This window comes from Triticum dicoccoides, chromosome 7B (assembly GCF_002162155.2).
Source record: "Triticum dicoccoides isolate Atlit2015 ecotype Zavitan chromosome 7B, WEW_v2.0, whole genome shotgun sequence".
Taxonomy (NCBI): Eukaryota; Viridiplantae; Streptophyta; class Magnoliopsida; order Poales; family Poaceae; genus Triticum; species Triticum dicoccoides.
The window spans coordinates 185,710,339-185,725,957 of record NC_041393.1 but is presented as its reverse complement, the minus strand read 5'-3'; positions in this window follow the sequence as shown (position 1 = coordinate 185,725,957).

Sequence of the window (15,619 nt, the reverse complement as noted above, 5' to 3'; positions counted from 1 at the left end):
CGATTTTGATTTTGATCCAGTCACAGCGGGCCGGCCCCCTCGTCCAATCCTAAATCGTTGTCGCACGCTCCTATCCCTTTTCTCCAATGCAAAACCACCGCCTTGCCTCTCCCTCTTCTCCATTGCAAACCCACCTCCTCTCTCCTCGGACGAGGATCCCCTGACGTAGCCCATCCTGCCATTAAGACACTAACACATGGGTCCCACCAAGCGCGGGGCCCACCTGTCAGCGATCGAAAGGTAGGGAAACCTCTCCTCTCCATCATCTCCATTCCAAAACCATCGTCTCGCCTCTCCCTCTTCTCCATTGCAAAATGTCACGACCGGTTTTCCAATAAAAATATTTATTGAGAAACCAATCTTTTGAGTCCAGTATGAGAGAAATCCTCCTCACTGGTAGACAAATTCTTGATACAATAAGCCAATAGCATAAAATATATTACAGGGTCGAACTACGATTGCTCAACCAAATTATTACAAGCACGCCAATAAATATACATAATGGCGGACATGACACAGTGGTGTGGAGGCATACTACTGACTCGAGGATAGGGCGGTGGTGGAGAAACACAGCGGGGAGAGAGATACAAGTCTCTAAAACTGTCATCTCATCGAGCGTCGAGGTGAGGCTCGATGAATTTATTTGGTAGCGGAAGCGGATATAATACAGTGACCAAATCCAGGGTCGTACGAGACTGACTGGGACTCCTCTAGGCGTTGGACTCGCTATCAAATTCTTCATCCATGAGATCGCCTTCGTCAGCATCTGGCCAAATCAACAAGCCAGTGAGTACTTTGAAAGTACTCGCAAGACAGTTCGGACGTAAGATATAACAAATGCATGCATGAATGCGTCATGATTAATTCACCAATGTACATTCAAAAATTAGCATAACGAGGTAAGTAAAAGGGAAACGGCGGTAGTCCGCCTGAAATCCCACAAAACATAAATGAAGACCGATCGGGTGTCTGAAGCGACGCCTCGAAAGGTGAACAAATAAATATAAGGAAATGATGCCACAGTCGGGCGTCTTAGCGACACCACATAAAGGGCTTCAAAAGAAATGCCACAGTCGAACCTTGGGGCGACATCACAGAAAGGGCTTTAAAAGAAATACCACAGTCGGGCATCTTAGCGACACCACATAAAGGGCTTTAAAAGAAATGCCACAGTCGGACGTCGGGGCGACATCACAGAAAGGGCTTTAAAAGAAATACCACAGTCGGGCGTCTTAGCGACACCACATAAAGGGCTTTTATTCACAAGGAAATAATGCTCATAATAAATATTCAAATCATGAGAATAAACGGGTTAGCCCATCCACAGGAATAATCATTTAACCGGACTTAGCACTCATGCGGTTCACCGGAGTCTCTGTCATCAAAACTGACATTTGGTCAAGATAAGTTAATATCGAACTTGGACATGGAATAGATGATTCGAAGGAATATATGACTCTGCAGAGTTTGTACAAAATTTCTCCCACAGCCAACGGATTTCCGTAGTCACGAAGGACTAGTTCCGTTTACGGTATTTCGGAAGAAAACACAGCTAACCAGTACACACCCATCCTACGTCTCGATGCTAGGAATCACCCTAGACATCGTCCAAGAAAAACTTTTGAGACGGGGAGATCACAATCTCGAATAGCATGGGATCAAATTTATATACGCGCGCTCTAAGGGGTGCCCCCCTCTCGGTCCCAACCGGAAACACCCATGCCCCCTGACCGGATGACTGGCTTTAATCCAGGGCCATGGAACCATCATCACGGCCTCTCCTTTTTGGTGTGTACTAGGAAAGCGGTTTACAACTTACTAAGCCATATTCCTTGCGGAAAACATGCGGTAGTACAAGGAAGGAAGAATGGAAGGAACTGGAATGATACGAGTTGACATTGAAGTCACATAGTCTGGCATAAGCCTGGCATGCTACAACACTGCCATCTTACCCATCCTCATGTCAACACATGGCCATGCATACTCACATCCATCCACTCATGGATTTTCGAAACTCACTTGCCTCATCGTCTCAGGTAATAGGACATTCGTCGGTATGTTCATCAACATGCCATAAACTACTTAATGCAAACATGCCAAAGCAATCATCATATCAAAAGTTCAAACATGCTTGCCTGGTTCGGAGTAGTTGGAGCCTAGCTCGGTGAAGTTCGCGGCTCCGTCACCTCCTTCGGTATCTACGGTATAAAGAAAATATATGCGCTATCGTAAATACCAAGAGGTGCACAAAAAGTATTCAAAATATTTTTCAAATAAATCTGATAAAAAACTAGACAAAATTTTAAAGAGGACAGAAAAAGGATCAATCAAAAATACTTTTCTGTTTAAATGTTATAAAGGTTTTTGTCCAGGGACTCATCTGTAATGAAACAGAAGATTTCCAGGGGCTAGCTTATAAAAACAGAAAATGTTCCAGTCTTGAATACGCCAGCCCAGAGGGGAAAGCGTATTTTGCCCGAAGGCGTTTTCAGAAAACGATTCGTTTAAAAGGATCTGAGAGGCTGACGGGCGGGTCCCACTCGTCAGGTTTAAACTTTCAAATGGGGGACGAAGCTCGTCGGCGCCCGAGAGCCGCGGTGGTAGCCGGCGGCGATCCACGGCGAGGCAGGAAGATCGGAGGGTACCTCCGTGTTCAGGGCGCCCTTCCGCGTCGGTTGGTGGTGGTGGTGGTGGTCGGCGAGCACCACGTCGACAGTGAGCCTTGCTCCGGCGGACGGCAGTTCGGGTGGTCGAGGATCTCGTCGGATGGAGCTGCGACGGCCAAATTGAGGAGGGGGTTAGACTTCTGGTAGCTAGAGGGGGTAACTGACGGGGTTTGGGCGCCGGCGACGGCCTCACCGGAGCGAATCGAGGTGGAGGCCGAGGCGGAACGGGGCGGCCGGAGTCGGGGGAGGAGACCTCCTCGAGGTCCTCCTGGTGGCTTGGCAGGGTCTTGGAGAGGTGCAGTGAGGGTGTGGGGGTCGTGAGCGAGATCGGGGTCCTTTTTATAGGCGATCCGAGGCGGTGGCCGTGAACGGGGATCTCCGGTGAAGGTTACGGCGGCGCAGTGCTTTGGTCGGGGAGGTTTAGGGGTCGAGCGCCGTCGTGGGGGTTCACTGGGTCCGTTTGGGTGCTAAACTAGCCGGGATTTGGGTGTTTAGGGCGAGCTCGACGGAATGGGGTGGCGCGGCCCGTCGGCGGCAGGGAGCACGTTCCGTGCTTGCTGGGCCACGGCGACGGTGCCACGGGCGTGCGTTGGCATGGCAGGGACACGCGGAGAGCCAGGGGCGTTGGGCGGCGCCGGGTGGCGTGGCGAGCGGGCTCGGGCCCTCGCTGGCCGCCACGGAAGGTGCAGCCACCGCAGAAGCTTCCAACACCGGCGAGGCTCGTTGCTATCGACGCCAGGAATCGGCCAAGCGTGCGTGCGGGGTGCTGGTCAAGGGGAAGAGGCTGCGTGCAACGCGCCAGGGCGCACTGTGGCCGCGTGACCGAGTCTGACGAAGGAAAAACGACACTGAATTTCTGAACTTAACTGAAGATGAACAGAACAGTGCATGCAAGGTGTTCGACAGAATGATCTAGGCATCTAGGGATTTTTCCTTGAGCTGAAACTTGGTGGAGTAGCTACTCATTGCTCCAGTAGGCTGCCTGAATTTTGGTGGAATTTTAGAAGAAGTGTAGATATGAATTTCACCAAATTTGGCAAATCTGGTCCAAACTTGCAGAGACTGAAATTTGAAAAGTTTGAAAAGAGGAGGAGTGGATCAAGATGGTTCTGGGTTGTGGGTACAAAGGACCATCCAGGAGAGTTGGTTTGAGGTCAAAACTCAAATGCAAAAGGGTACTTGCTTTGAAAATCTCTCAGGCTCCAAATAATTTGCAGAAAAGATTTGAGGGGAAAGAAAATTAGAATAAAATCCAAAACTTGCTTGGATTAGTTGGGACAGAGAACTTAGGTTGATTACAAGGAGGAGGGGAGGTTTTGGAGGGGTTTTACCACATGGGCAAAATACAAAGTCATGGGTGGTTTCCAAGATATGAAAATCCCAAATTTTCATAGAGTTTCTTTTTAAAAGAAAAAAAAGATTAAACTCCCAAAATAAATTTGAGAGGGAACCTACAGAGAAGAAGTTTCAAAAGATCAAACACCATAGTTTGAAGAAAAATAAAATCCTTGCCAAAGAAAAGGAAGTTTTTTTAAGAGGAAGGTTTTCTGGAAAATTTTAAATGGCCTCTTTTCAAAAACCACAAAGTTTTTGCTAAAAACCAAATAAAATTTTTGGAGTGTCACAACACCTACCCCCTTAGGAAAAATCTCGTCCCCGAGATTCCAGCTGATCCTTAAATAAGTATGGATGTTCTGTCCGAAGAAAATCCTCTCTTTCCCAAGTTGCTTCGCTTTCGGTGTGGTTGCTCCACTGAAATCTGAAAAATTTGATGGTCTTCTGTCTGGTCCTCCTTTCAGACTCCTCTAATATTTTTACTGGGCGATCCCGATAAGTGAGGTCTGGCTGCACATCAATGTTCTCATGGAATACCTGTTTCTCTGGTTTGCTTACGCACTTCCTTAATTGAGAGACGTGGAACACGTCGTGAATGTCGGACAAGTCTTCGGGTAAGTCTAGCTGGTAGGCTACAGTGCCTCTTCGTGCCACTATGCAGAATGGTCCAATGAATCTTGGTGCTAACTTTCCTTTAATCTTAAACCGTTGCAGTCCCCTCATAGGTGATACTCGTAGGTACACAAATTCACCGGGTTCAAAATTGACCCCACGATGTTTCTGATCGTAATAACTCTTCTGTCGGCTTTGAGCGGTCTTGAGTCGGTCCCTGATTAGCTTGACTTTTTCCTCGGCTTCTTTGAGCACGTCTGGGCCGAAGATACGGCTGTCTCCGGTATCTGACCAATTTAGCGGGGTACGACATCTCCGTCCGTATAGGGCTTCAAAAGGTGCCATTTGCAGGCTGGCCTGGTAACTGTTGTTGTATGCGAACTCGGCATATGGCAGGCTTTCTTCCCAACTGGTTCCATAGGTGAGGACACATGCTCTCAGCATGTCTTCTAAAATTTGGTTTACGCGTTCAGTCTGTCCATCAGTCTGGGGATGGTAGGCTGTGCTGAAGGCCAATTGAGTTCCCAGAGCCTGTTGTAAATGATCCCAGAATCTCGAGACAAATTGAGTGCCTCTGTCGGATATTATAGTCTTCGGGACTCCATGCAGACAAACTATACGGGAGAGATAAATCCTGGCAAGCTTCTGAGTGTTGTAGGTTGTCTTCACTGGAATGAAATGTGCCACCTTGGTTAATCTATCGGTGATGACCCATATGGCATCATTCCCGTGTCGTGACCGAGGTAGTCCGACAATGAAATCCATCCCTATTTCATCCCATTTCCACTCAGGTATTTTGTTTGGTTGCAGTAGTCCGGCTGGTTTTTGATGCTCAACTTTTATGCGTTGACAAGAATCGCAACATGCAACGAATGTGGCTATGTCCCTCTTCATACCGTGCCACCAAATTTTTTCCTGAATATCCTTATACATTTTGGTTCCTCCAGGGTGGATTGAATATGGAGTGGTGTGTGCTTCAGCTAGGATTTGCTGTCTGAGGTCCTCTATGTTTGGCACGCAGAGTCTGTCCCCGTACCATAATATTCCATCATCGCCTATGACAAATTCCGAGGCCTTGCCCATACTCACCTTTCTTTTAATTCCTTCAATGCTGGGGTGACCAGGCTGAGCTTCTTTAATTCTCTCCACAAGGTCGGGCTTTATTTCCAAGTTTGATATGGTGCCTCCCGCGATCATTAACAAGTTGAGTTTGGCAAATTCTTGTTGGAATTCAGGTCTGAAACTTTGCAGACTGTTTTCGTCGGAGCTGGGGTTTCGACTAAGAGCATCGGCCACTACATTTGCTTTTCCTGGATGATAGTGGATACCGACATCATAATCCCTTACCAATTCCAACCAGCGTCGTTGCCGTAAGTTTAGTTCTGGCTGTGTGAAAATATATTTGAGACTTTTATGGTCCGTGTATATTTCACATCGATTCCCAAGTAAGAAATGCCTCCATTCCTTAAGTGCATGAATGACTGCTGCCATTTCTAAGTCATGAGTGGGATAATTTTCCTCATGCTTGCGGAGTTGTCGTGAAGCGTATGCGACAACCTTGCCTTCTTGCATCAACACGCACCCGAGACCTTTTCGGGATGCGTCACAATACACCTCAAAGTTTTTGTGTATGTCTGGCACAATTAATACCGGTGCTGTGGTTAATTTCTGTTTTAACTCTTGGAAACTTTTTTCGCAGGCTTCTGTCCATTCAAATTTCTTGTCCTTCTTGAGCAACCGCGTCATTGGCTTGGCTAGAGTGGAGAATCCTTCAATAAATCTGCGGTAGTATCCTGCCATTCCCAAGAAACTTCGTATGTCCGTTACGCTGGCTGGTGCCTTCCAGTCAAGTATGGCCCTAACTTTCTCCGGGTCCACTGCGATACCGTCTTGGGTCAGCACGTGACCTAGAAAGCCTACTTGTCTTAGCCAAAATTCGCACTTGCTGAACTTGGCATACAATTGATGTTTCCTGAGTTCTCCTAGCACAATCCTGAGATGTTCCGCGTGCTCTTCTGGTGTTTTGGAGTATATCAGAATATCATCGATAAATACCACAACGAACTTGTCCATAAACTTCATAAATACTTTGTTCATGAGGTGAACAAAATATGCGGGGGCGTTTGTTAATCCAAAAGGCATAACTGTGAACTCATATAGTCCATATCTGGAGGTGAAGGCTGTTTTGGGGATATCTTCTGTTCGCACTTTTAATTGATGGTATCCTGACCTTAAGTCAATCTTCGAGAATACCTTGGCCTGAGCGAGCTGATCAAATAAATCATTTATTCGTGGCATTGGGTATTTGTTCTTGACTGTGACCATGTTAAGTGCTCAGTAGTCTATGCACAATCTTAGTGTTCCATCCTTCTTTTTGGCAAATAAAATTGGTGATCCCCAAGGTGAGGAGCTGGCTCGAATGTATCCCTTGTCCAGTAATTCCTTTATTTGTTTCTTCAACTTGATCAACTCGGATGGTGCCATTCTGTATGGTTTCTTGTATATGGGGGTGGTTCCTGGTGCTAGCTCAATGCTGAATTCTATTTCTCGGTCTGGTGGCATGCCTAGTAGTTCTTCGGGAAATACGTCTGGAAATTCACATACTATTGGAACCTTGCTTAACTCACAAACGTCCACCTTATTCAATCTCGGCTGCCGGGGTATTTTTCTTTCCTTGGCTGATACTTTTATTGTCTTCCCGTGGTGGTGCGTGAGAATTACGGTCCGGTTGAAACAGTCAATAAAACCTTTGTTGGTGGTTAACCAGTCCATCCCTAGCATGACATCCAGTCCTTTATTTTTCAACACAATAAGATTGGCGAAAAATTTCAATCCTTCGAACTCAATGACCACATTCTGACAGTAACTCTGAGTAACTTGCTGAATCCCAGGGGACTTGATGATCATGGATTTTTCCAAGGGAAACATCGAAAAATTATTTTGCAAAGCAAAACTTTTCGAAATGAATGAGTGAGAAGCTCCAGAATGAAACAAAACCGTTGCAGGTATTGTGTTGACAGGAAACGTATCGAGTACGATATCCGGAGCATTTTGTGCTTCTTCTTTGGTCACGTGGTTTAGATGACCCTTCCTGTGGTTGTTGTTGGGGTTGAAATTGTTGCGCTTGGGCGCTGAATTATTTCCACCATTGTTTGGCTTCGGGGTCGAGTTCCTTGGCTTGGGGCACTGTTTGGCGTAGTGCCCTTCTTCTCCACAAGCGTAGCAAGTAACGCCTGGGCGATATGTGAACTCTTTGTCCCTTGCATGGAAATTCTTGGTTGGGCGAGAGATGTTTGTTGTAGGTTTGTGTGTCCCACCTTTCTGAAAATCTGTACTGCTTCGATGGTTGCGTGTAAGAGTAGTCTGGTCTCTTTTTCACTTACGTAAATCCTCCAAGCTACGTCTCTCATTTTCCAGAGTAATAGCTTTGTCCACTAGTGTCTTAAAATCTGGAAAAGTGTGAACTATCAGTTGGCATTTAAGCGCGGGCGCCAGACCGTCAAGGAATTTCTCCATCTTCTTGCTTTCAGTCATACGTTCTTCATTGGCATAGCGGGACAATAGAGTAAATTGACCGTTGTATTCTGACACTGTCATGTTCCTTTGTTTGAGGTCATCGAACTGTCTCTTCTTAATTTTCATAATACTCTTGGGAATGTGTGCACCACGGAAACCTTCCTTGAAATCATCCCAGGTTATATCATTTTCGTTGGGGTGCATGTGCAGAAAATTCTCCCACCATGATGCAGCTGCTCCTATGAGATAGTGTGGAGCATATAGTACTTTCTCGAGATCTGAACATTTTGCAATAATTAATTTTCTCTCCATATCTCGAAGCCAATCCTCGGCTTCAAGAGGCTTGTCAGTATGAGAAAATGTTTGGGGACGGGTCTTCTGTAGCTCAGATAACTTGGAATGCTGCTGATACTGTCCATGGTGATTTCCCATGTTGATGACTTGGTTCATCATTTCCCGATGTTGTTGCTGACTCTGCTCATAAAGGCGGCACATTTGTGAAAGTGCCGATTCACTGCCCTGTTGGCTTGACTGTCCCTGAGTGAACTCGTTGCTGGGTTGTGTATCATAATTTTCCTCTGGTGGAGTTGGCATGGAGCGAGTCCAAGGACGAGACATTTTTCACTCTGGGGATATATTTGTAAAACCCATAAGAAAAGCGGAAAGAGTCGCAAAAACAAATCCATAAGTGCATAAAGCTGGCAAATAAAATTAAATAACCAAGCTTACTTAAGAAAAACAAATTGACTTGCGCACGGAGAAGGACTGCTCATTACATATCTTACACGCGGGCGGTAATTATACAATACATCACTCAGGATATGCGTACATAATCCTGACATGTTATTTAGGCTAGTGCACTTCTCGAGATCCTACATGATGCGCAAAACAGGCTACTTCTCACAACCTATGTACATATAAACATATCATACAAAGCGGTACATTACATGGCGGCTAAGCGTACTCAGGTGGAGATGTTGACGACCTCCTTTGCCCTGCCGAGGGCGAGGCGTAGCGAGGTTGGGGACTCGACTTCCTCCTCGCTAATAGGCTCCATACGTGTAGTGTTGCGCAGAGTGGACGGAGCGGGTGCCAGGGGCGGAACAACACGAACAGGAGTGGGCGCGAAGGGTGGTGCAGTGCACGCTGGAGTGGGTGCAATGACTTGGTTGAATTCTTCGGTAGAAGGTAGGCGACGAGTAGGCGTATAAGATGCTGAGGACGAGATCAAAGTTAGTGGCGGTGCGGTGGGTAGGAGCTCCCTCCTGTTGGCAGCACAGCCATGAACTGAGTCCATGCGGGCAACCACGAAGTCGTCCACCAGGTTGTCGAAGGCTGCCTCCAGGGCCCGGAGATACTCAATGAGCATCTCAAAAGCCTCGTCTCGTTCCCCTCTGGGGCAGGAGAATGCGTAGTGACAGGTGTAAGGCACATGGCATGGAAGATAACGGTAACGACGAGTCTTCATCACGGGGAGGACATCCCTGAGACGAGCTATCGCCTCGCGGGCTGCCATCTGCATAACATGCCTCTCCGTAGGCATGGCTCTTCCCAAGAACCGGAAGCGGCGTAACTCACCACGCCCTCCCTTGAACTGCACCGCGGCCTGGTGCATGGTCAGACTGTCGTTGACTCGGTGCTGGAAGAGTGTGAATACTGGGCGCACAGATGGCCCCATCGCGACCTGAACGATGAAGGAAAGAAGCTTGACTAACCCATCGGGCACGTTGGCGAAGGTCTGAGACTCGCAGCTGTTGTCGGCCATCAACAAAAGTAGGCAAAAATTCTGCATGGTCAGATCATAAATTTATGCTGACTGACAGAAAATGACAACAATCAAGAAAATATGAAAAGGCTCAATCAAGCTAATAACTAATTAGCGATCGCACCTAGTGGCTTCCTACAGTCAGCCTGGCTCCGGTACCAAGCTTGTCACGACTGGTTTTCCAATAAAAATATTTATTGAGAAACCAATCTTTTGAGTCCAGTATGAGAGAAATCCTCCTCACTGGTAGACAAATTCTTGATACAATAAGCCAATAGCATAAAATATATTACAGGGTCGAACTACGGTTGCTCAACCAAATTATTACAAGCACGCTAATAAATATACATAATGGCGGACATGACACAGTGGTGTGGAGGCATACTACTGACTCGAGGATAGGGCGGTGGTGGAGAAACACAGCGGGGAGAGAGATACAAGTCTCTAAAACTGTCATCTCATCGAGCGTCGAGGTGAGGCTCGGTGAATTTATTTGGTAGCGGAAGCGGATATAATACAGTGACCAAATCCAGGGTCGTACGAGACTGACTGGGACTCCTCTAGCCGTCGGACTCGCTATCAAATTCTTCATCCATGAGATCGCCTTCGTCAGCATCTGGCCAAATCAACAAGCTAGTGAGTACTTTGAAAGTACTCGCAAGACAGTTCGGACGTAAGATATAACAAATGCATGCATGAATGCGTCATGATTAATTCACCAATGTACATTCAAAAATTAGCATAACGAGGTAAGTAAAAGGGAAACGGCGGTAGTCCGCCTGAAATCCCACAAAACATAAATGAAGACCGATCGGGTGTCTGAAGCGACGCCTCGAAAGGTGAACAAATAAATATAAGGGAATGATGCCACAGTCGGGCGTCTTAGCGACACCACATAAAGGGATTTAAAAGAAATGCCACAGTCGGACGTCGGGGCGACATCACAGAAAGGGCTTTAAAAGAAATACCACAGTCGGGCGTCTTAGCGACACCACATAAAGGGCTTTTATTCACAAGGAAATAATGCTCATAATAAATATTCAATTCATGAGAATAAACGGGTTAGCCCATCCACAGGAATAATCATTTAACTGGACTTAGCACTCATGCGGTTCACCGGAGTCTCTGTCATCAAAACTGACATTTGGTCAAGATAAGTTAATATCAAACTTGGACATGGAATAGATGATTCGAAGGAATATATGACTCTGCAGAGTTTGTACAAAATTTTTCCCACAGCCAACGGATTTCCGTAGTCACGAAGGACTAGTTCCGTTTACGGTATTTCGGAAGAAAACACAGCTAACCAGTACACACCCATCCTACCTCTCGATGCTAGGAATCACCCTAGACATCGTCCAAGAAAAACTTTTGAGACGGGGAGATCACAATCTCGAATAGCATGGGATCAAATTTATATACGCGTGCTCTAAGGGGTGCCCCCCTCTCGGTCCCAACCGGAAACACCCATGCCCCCTGACCGGATGACTGGCTTTAATCCAGGGCCATGGAACCATCATCACGGCCTCTCCTTTTTGGTGTGTACCAGGAAAGCGGTTTACAACTTACTAAGCCATATTCCTTGCGGAAAACATGTGGTAGTACAAGGAAGGAAGAATGGAAGGAACTGGAATGATACGAGTTAACATTGAAGTCACATAGTCTGGCATAAGCCTGGCATGCTACAACACTGCCATCTTACCCATCCTCATGTCAACACATGGCCATGCATACTCACATCCATCCACTCATGGATTTTCGAAACTCACTTGCCTCATCGTCTCAGGTAACAGGACATTCGTCGGTATGTTCATCAACATGCCATAAACTACTTAATGCAAACATGCCAAAACAATCATCATATCAAAATTTCAAACATGCTTGCCTTTTTCGGAGTAGTCGGAGCCTAGCTCGGTGAAGTTCGCAGCTCCGTCACCTCCTTCGGTATCTACGGTATAAAGAAAATATATGCGCTATCGTAAATACCAAGAGGTGCACAAAAAGTATTCCAAATATTTTTCCAATAAATCTGATAAAAAACTAGACAAAATTTTAAAGAGGACAGAAAAAGGATCAATCAAAAATACTTTTCTGTTTAAAAGTTATAAAGGTTTTTGTCCAGGGACTCATCTGTAATGAAACAGAAGATTTCCAGGGGCTAGCTTATAAAAACAGAAAACGTTCCAGTCTTGAATACGCCAGCCCAAAGGGGAAAGCGTATTTTGCCCGAAGGCGTTTTCAGAAAATGATTCGTTTAAAAGGATCTGAGAGGCTGACGGGCGGGTCCCACTCGTCAGGTTTAAACTTTCAAACGGGGGACGAAGCTCGTCGGCGCCCGAGAGCCGCGGTGGTAGCCGGCGGCGATCCACGGCGAGGCAGGAAGATCGGAGGGTACCTCCGTGTTCAGGGCGCCCTTCCGCGTCGGTTGGTGGTGGTGGCGGTCGGCGAGCACCACGTCGATGGTGAGCCTTGCTCCGGCGGACGGCAGTTCGGGTGGTCGAGGGTCTCGTCGGATGGAGCTGCGAAGGCCAAATTGAGGAGGGGGTTAGACTTCTGGTAGCTAGAGGGGGTAACTGACGGGGTTTGGGCGCCGGCGACGGCCTCACCGGAGCGAATCGAGGTGGAGGCCGAGGCGGAACGGGGCGGCCGAAGTCAGGGGAGGAGACCTCCTCGAGGTCCTCCTGGTGGCTTGGCAGGGTCTTGGAGAGGTGCAGTGAGGGTGTGGGGGTCGTGAGCGAGCTCGGGGTCCTTTTTATAGGCGATCCGAGGCGGTGGCCGTGAACGGGGATCTCCGGTGAAGGTTACGGCGGCGCAGTGCTTTGGTCGGGGAGGTTTAGGGGTCGAGCGCCGTCGTGGGGGTTCACTGGGTCCGTTTGGGTGCTAAACTAGCCGGGATTTGGGTGTTTAGGGCGAGCTCGACGGAACGGGGTGGCGCGGCCCGTCGGCGGCAGGGAGCACGTTCCGTGCTTGCCGGGCCACGGCGACGGTGCCACGGGCGTGCGTTGGCATGGCAGGGACACGCGGAGAGCCAGGGGGCGTTGGGCGGCGCCGGGTGGCGTGGCGAGCGGGCTCGGGCCCTCGCTGGCCGCCACGGAAGGTGCAGCCACTGCAGAAGCTTCCAACGCCGGCGAGGCTCGTTGCTATCGACGCCAGGAATCGGCCAAGCGTGCGTGCGGGGTGCTGGTCAAGGGGAAGAGGCTGCGTGCAACGCGCCAGGGCGCACTGTGGCCGCGTGACCGAGTCTGACGAAGGAAAAACGACACTGAATTTCTGAACTTAACTGAAGATGAACAGAACAGTGCATGCAAGGTGTTCGACAGAATGATCTAGGCATCTAGGGATTTTTCCTTGAGCTGAAACTTGGTGGAGTGGCTACTCATTGCTCCAGTAGGCTGCCTGAATTTTGCTGGAATTTTAGAAGAAGTGTAGATATGAATTTCACCAAATTTGGCAAATCTGGTCCAAACTTGCAGAGACTGAAATTTGAAAAGTTTGAAAAGAGGAGGAGTGTATCAAGATGGTTCTGGGTTGTGGGTACAAAGGACCATCCAGGAGAGTTGGTTTGAGGTCAAAACTCAAATGCAAAAGGGTACTTGCTTTGAAAATCTCTCAGGCTCCAAATAATTTGCAGAAAAGATTTGAGGGGAAAGAAAATTAGAATAAAATCCAAAACTTGCTTGGATTAGTTGGGACAGAGAACTTAGGTTGATTACAAGGAGGAGGGGAGGTTTTGGAGGGGTTTTACCACATGGGCAAAATACAAAGTCATGGGTGGTTTCCAAGATATGAAAATCCCAAATTTTCATAGAGTTTCTTTTTAAAAGAAAAAAAAAGATTAAACTCCCAAAATAAATTTGAGAGGGAACCAACAGAGAAGAAGTTTCAAAAGATCAAACACCATAGTTTGAAGAAAAATAAAATCCTTGCCAAAGAAAAGGAAGTTTTTTTTAAGAGGAAGGTTTTCTGGAAAATTTTAAATGGCCTCTTTTCAAAAACCACAAAGTTTTTGCTGAAAACCAAATAAAAATTTTGGAGTGTCACACAAAACCACCCCCTCTCCTCTCCATCATATCCATTCCAAAACCACCGTCTCGCCTCTCCCTCTTCTCTATTGCAAGACCACCATCTCTTCTCACATCTTCCAAAGCTAGCACAGGACCACTCAGAAGGACATCTATGGAGAGGATGCAACAGCAAATCAGGCAGATCGCCAATGGTGACCAAGCAAAGTTATCCAGGTTGAAGGAGATCCTTACTTGGTTTGACAATGAGTGGGAGATTTCAAGGACGGTTAGGGCCATGTGGCAATGTATGCGAAAGAGCGAGACGGCGGCGACGAGGGTGGTGATGTACTCCTCGGCGGCAGTCACATCGTAGTCCTTCGAGTTCATCGAGTATCTCCTCTAGGCGATGGAGCAGACAGATTCGCCCGAGGCAAAAGTCAGGCAGAGGTGGTGGGCGTACAGGTCGAAGGTCGAGCACCCAGAGGATAACGAATCGATTGAGTACGGTGTGCCGTTCATGAGGGTGCAGAGCCAGCCGGAGCCACATGAGTATGCGTTCTACCATTGCAAGGGGAGGCCGTATAGCGCGACGTCACATCCCCGCCATTCTCCATGGTTCACTCGACACTCGCCTCGTTTCGACGGCATCAATAGGGTTTAAGGTAAGCTTTGCACTAACCTAATCTTCCATCTGCTCATGCTTACAATTAGTGTGAGAGCTAATAAAAATCATGCTTACAATCAGTCTTCGAGTACTACGCCAATCACCCTAAAATAGCTCTGGACCTTTGGGTCGAAGTTGTGACACTATGCACAAATAAAGAAAAATAGATTGGTGCTTCTTTCATAAAAGAGTAATCCCTAGAAAACTGCCAATATAAGCTATTAGTATTTTTTTGAAGTCTAAGCTACTAGTATTTTCTTAGAGGATTTGCTGCCGAGAAAGATCCATCCACAGTGAGCGCCACACATCCCATTTGTGGTGGTGGATGCCAATGCTTAGATGGAGCAGGGTTGCTGTCGGTAATTTTTACTTGGCACCTCGCACTCTACATATATGCCGGTTCCATACGTACATTTGTGCAGTTCCACCAAAATGCAGCTGAATAACCCTGTTTGCACGGATAATAAAAAAGCGTGATTACATTATAGTGGCACTAGTTGATGAAACATACACTAATAAATAGAAGAAAATATTGTGATAGTATCATAGTATGCCATGCTGCAAGGGCGAGATGGGCCCTGCGACACCTCATATGGTACGCCTCATACTGGAAATCGACCCAAGTCTCCTCGATACACCTCCTGCCAGTGATGAACATCAGTGTACAGCGGTAGTACAAGGAGGAGCCTTGAGACATTCCAATCTCTATTTTTGTGCAGATCAACTAAAATTAAGCACACCAGTTTGCAAAAACGCTTAAACATTAACAATGGGACTAGTTGATGAAACATATACGAACAAAGAGAAGCACTATCTTTATCTATATTGGAAATGAAATGATAGAGAGGACACTCGCTCTATTTTAACTGTATTTTTACTTCATTTTATCAGTGGCACTAGGGCCAAGCAGGTGGCAAACGAGGTGTACCGTTTGTCGCAAGGATGGAGGCCGGGGGTGCTTAGACTAGGATGCTGAAGCTGGCTCTATCTCCCCGCCTGATGTTTCTGTGGTAGCATTTGGGTTGTAATCCAAACTTGGTCAAGTTGGTGCTGCGTC